Source organism: Suncus etruscus, chromosome 10, assembly GCF_024139225.1.
Source record: "Suncus etruscus isolate mSunEtr1 chromosome 10, mSunEtr1.pri.cur, whole genome shotgun sequence".
NCBI classification, from domain to species: domain Eukaryota; kingdom Metazoa; phylum Chordata; class Mammalia; order Eulipotyphla; family Soricidae; genus Suncus; species Suncus etruscus.
The window spans coordinates 21,000,997-21,006,127 of NC_064857.1; the positions used below are offsets into that span (position 1 = coordinate 21,000,997).

The 5,131-nt window shown below is 34.9% G+C and overlaps 1 non-coding gene across 1 annotated transcript; it reads left to right on the top strand.

The window, feature by feature from the left end:
* Window positions 1-1,689: 1,689 nt before the first annotated feature.
* On the top strand, window positions 1,690-1,821 carry LOC126021132 (small nucleolar RNA SNORA51). The gene has a single exon (XR_007499742.1). It is a non-coding gene; the product is annotated as a small nucleolar RNA SNORA51 (small nucleolar RNA).
* The last annotated feature ends 3,310 nt before the right edge of the window (window positions 1,822-5,131 follow it).

Genomic DNA, 5,131 nt, shown 5'->3' on the forward strand with positions numbered 1-5,131 from the left:
CTCACACAAGTGTGAAAGGCACATGCCCAAGTGTGAAAGGCACATGCCCAAAAGGAAGCAGGAAGTAAGGGCTAGAGAAGTAAAAAAAGAAAAAGAAGGAAACTTCATTTACTGCTCATGGGAAAGTCATTTAATTATGCCTCTATGGAAAACAGTATTGAGACTTCATAAAAAAAAAAAAAAACAACTAATAGTTTCATATAAAGCCAGAAATTCCACTTCTTGAAATTTATCCCCAAATAAAATAAAATATACCCATAGCAATTACAATAGGCTATGGAAGAAACATAATTGTAAAACTATGGATGAATGAATAAAGCTTATGATATATATACAATCTTTAATACTAAAATGTTATAATATAAGAAAATATGAAATCATTTAGTTTTCTGCAACTGGGTAGAATTGGAAGAAATTATCTTAAAGTAAGTTAGAGAAGGATGGCTATCAGATAATCTTACTCATGAGTGGTCTATAAAGAAAAAGAGGAAATAGGAAACATAAAATGATAATAAACTCTGGATTACACAAATGAAACTACTGAGAAGAGAAGAGAACAAAAGAGAGGGAGGGAAGAAAGATGGACTAAGGCAAATGTGAAGAATCATGGACATTTTGGTGGTGATGAAGTGTAAAAGCACTACATAAAGATCATATATGTTGACTTGCTTGTAAACATTAACCATAACAACAACAATAAATACAATTATTAATAGGGCTGGAGTGGTGCAGAAGTCGGGCATTTGCCTTGCACGTGCATATCCCATATGGTCCCCCAAGCCAGGAGTGATTTCTGAGCGCATAGTCAGGAGTAACCCCTGAGCATCATAGGGTGTGGCCAACAAACAAAATAAATAATACAAAACATTTAAAAATAGACTCTGATAGAAGAAAAATAAAATTTTTATGTTTGTTTTGGGGTTACGGCTAGCAGTACTAAGGATTAACTCCTGACTGCATTCAAGGATCAATCCTGGCAGACTGGGGGAACATAAGGGACTTGAGGTCTGAGCCCAGGATGGCAGCATGCAAGGCAAGTGCTTTGTCCTCTGTCCTCTTGCTCTAGGCCCTTAAGAGTTTTTCATAAATTGTACACATAATAGTTAAAATCACATGAAGTAATTTTGAATAGTAATTAGTAATGATAAACCAAGTTTTTATTTATGTGGCTGATTTAGTAAAAGAGACAGGCACAAAATTACGTTGGATTTTGATTTTGGCAATAATGTAAATGTAAGCTGTTTTATAGGTAAATCAATCTCATGCTTTATTTTTAACTGTATCATCTCTAAAGCATCTTTATAGAGGTTAAGTGATCAGAGAAATGATTCAAAAATAAATTTGATTGATATTTTTATTTATTTGTATACTTATTTTTAAGCACCATGATCACAAGCATGTTTGTATTTAGTAATAGTTATATATTAAAAAATAAAAGAATAAAAATAATAAAATAAAAGAATAAAAAAATAAAAAATAAAATAGAAAGTGTCTAGAGTACAGGCCAGTGTGGGGTGGGGAGGAAGAACACTTGGGATATTGGTGATGGGAATGTTGCACTGGTGAAGGATTTTATATATATATATATATATATATATATATATATATATATATATATATATATATATATATATATATATATATATATATATATGTATATATAAATGAAAAAGAAAAAAGAAAAGACAAGGCCCCCCAATGCTTACCACAGGCTGTGTTCTTTACACTGACTGTATAGAAGAGGAGGTACAGTAAATGCTCCCCATATACACCTCAAACCAGGCCCTTTGCCTGGTCTGTATTGTAAATGGGGGGACAAAAAATAAATAAATAAATAAATAAATAAATAAATAAATAAATAAATAAAAGGACACCACTCCTTCACCAGTGTAACACTCCCACCACCAATGCCCTCCATTTTCCTCCTCCCCCATACCTTGCCTATATTCAAGACAGGCATTCTTTTGCTTATTTATTTATTTATTTTTAATTAACTAAATTCTTTATTTAAACATCATGATTAAAAAACGTAACTGTTTGTACTTGGGTTTCAGTCATAACAAGAAGACCTCCCCATTCACCCATCATCTATGCCCCCATCCTTTTCCTCCCCCAGCTCCTGCCTATATTCAAGACAGGCTTTCTACATCCCCCACTCACTGACGTTGTTATGATAGATCTCAGCACAGTTATTTCTCTAACTGCAATCACCACTTTTGTGGTTTCTTATCCTGAGCTAGTTCTTCCTGCCATCAACTCTGGGAATTATTTCAATGTTTTTAATTTTTCTTACAGCCCATAGATGAGTGAGACTATTCTGAGTCTATCTCTCTCCCTCTTACTAATTTCACTCAGCACAATAGATTCCATATACATCCATGTATAGGAAAATTTCATGACTTCATCTCTCCTTACAGCTACATAATGTTCCATTGTATATATGTACCACAGTTTCTTTAGCTATTCTTCTGTTGAAGGGCATCTTGGTTGTTTCCAAAGTCTGGCTATTGTAAAAAGTGCTGCGATGAATATAGGTTTGAGGAAGGGATTTTAGTATTGCATTTTTTGTGTTCCTTGGGTATATCCTAGGAATGGGAGCTCAATTTCCAGTTTTTTTGAGGAATCTCCATATTGTTTTCTATAAGGGCTGGGCTAGATGATATTCCCAACAGCAATGAATGAGAGTTCCTTTCTCTCCATATCTCCACCAGCACTTAATTTTCTTGTTCTTTGTATGTGTGCCAGTCTCTGTGGAGTGGGATACTTCCTCATTGTTGTTTTAATTTGCATCTCCCTGATGATTAGTGATGTGGAACATTTTTTTATGTGCCTTTTGAGAAATTGTCTGTTCATTTCTTCTCCCCATGTTTTGATGGGGTTAGATGCTTTTTCTTGTTAAGTTCTGTCAGTACCTTGAATATTTTAGATATTAGCCCTTTATCTGATGGGTATTGGGTGAATAGCTTATCCCATTCTGTGTGTGGCATGGGCATCCTAGGCATTATTTTCTTTGAGGTGCAGAAGCTTCTTAGCTTAATATAGTCCCATTTGTGTATTTCTGCTTCGACTTATTTAGACAGTGCTGTTTCCTCCTTGAAGATGCCTTTAATTTCAATGTCCTGGAGTATTTTACCTACATATTGTTCTATATACTTTATGGTTTCAGTTTGATATCAAGGTGTTTAATCCATTTTAATTTGGCCTTGGTGCATGGTGTTAGCTGGAGGTCTGAGTCTGTTGTTTGCAAGTGGCTGTCCAGTTGTGCCAACACCAATTGTTGAAGAGGCTTTCTTTGCTCCATTTTGCATTTACTTCCTCTTTATCAAATATTAATTGATTTTATATCTGCAGAGCATTCTCTAAATATCTAGTCTATTCCACTGATCTGAAGGTGTCTTTATTCCAATACCATGCTGTTTTAATGACTATTGCTTTGTAAAACAATTTAAAGTTGGGAAAAGTGATGCCCCCCCCCCCCCATATTACTTTTCCCATGGGTTGCTCTAGCTGTTCTTGGGTGTTTATTGTTCCAGATGAATTTCAGGAGTATTTAATCTACATCTTTGAAGAATGTTATGGTTATCCTAAGAGGGGTTGCATTGAATATGTACAATGCCATGGGGAGTATTGGCATTTTAATAATGTAAATCCTCCCAATCTATGAGAATCTATGGGCCTAACCTGCTTAAGTGTTGGTTTCGAACCTTCAGCACTCAGGAGTCCTCAGTAGTGACATTGGTGATAGAGACTCAAACTCACCCTTTTCAGGAATGTCCAGGGCACCTCAGTCTCTCAGCTTTCTTCAGGGATCATGTGCAAGGGGTTGTCTCAAATCCTTGGTGCTCAAGCACCCTAAGTAAAGATGTAGGTCACTCGGACTCACCCTGTTCAGGCATGTCCAGGGCACCTTAGTCTCTCAGCTTTCTTCAGGGATTTTGTGCAGGGGTTGTTCTCCAATTTGTTTGATTTCTATAGTTATTTTTTCTAATACTGACCTTGTAGTATATGATCTTACAGTCATCAAAACTTCTCTTGCTTTTTGTTGATTTCTCTTTATAAATAAGATGTAGAATGATGCATATATTTAATATACCTTCCTTATATAATCAAAATAAACTATTTTAATCTTCTCTTATATAGGATATAGGAAATAAGTATATGTCATATTCAGCTTAGTGAGGCATGTTTTCAATTCTTAAATACTTTTAATGGATCAGTTTGAAAATGTAACCAATTTTCCCATAATTTTATTGCAATTTACATATCTAAATATCATATGCCTTCTTTCTTTGTGGATACTGTTTATATTTATGGTTCCCTAGGGACAAGTGACAAATATGACAAACTAAATAAAAACAACATAATAGAAGCAATATATTATAGAAGCATAAAAACAACATTACAGAAGGCAAATATCCTTGAAGAAAACAGATGTGAAGATCCTCATCAAATTAATAACCAATAGAATCCAACAATATTCAAAAAGGTCATATACCATGACCAACTGAGTTTCATTCCAGAGATGCAAGAATGGTATATACATATACATACATATATATATATATATGTCTACCAACATAAAATAACTTATCGATAAAAAATAAAAATCATATTGATCATAGCAATTGTTGCAGAGATAGCATTTGACAAAATTCAGCACCCCTTCTCTAGACCTGTTTCCCAAGATGGGACTACAGCATGGAGTTCAACACAAGGGTATCCAGAGAAGGAAAGAACTCAAGCTCTCACTCTTTGTGGGTGGAATGGCACTATATTAAGAAAAACCATTTAGAATCTGTAAAAGAAAAGTTTCTAGAAACATAGCTCTGTACAGCAAAATGACAATTTATAAGATTAATATAAAAAAGCCCATGAATATCCTATATATGAATAATGAAGGAAAGGAGACATTTTTAAAAATTCCATTCAAAATTTGCTTCAGATAGGGGACGGAGCAGTAGGGTATTTGTCTTGTAGTAGGGCTTTAGTTTGCCTTGCACGCTTTTGACCCAGGACAGACCTCAGTTCGATCCCCAACACCCCATATGGTCCCCCAAAGCCAGGGGTGATTTCTGAGTGCATAGTCAGAGTAACCCCTGAGCATCACTGGATGTGGCCCAAAAACCAAAAA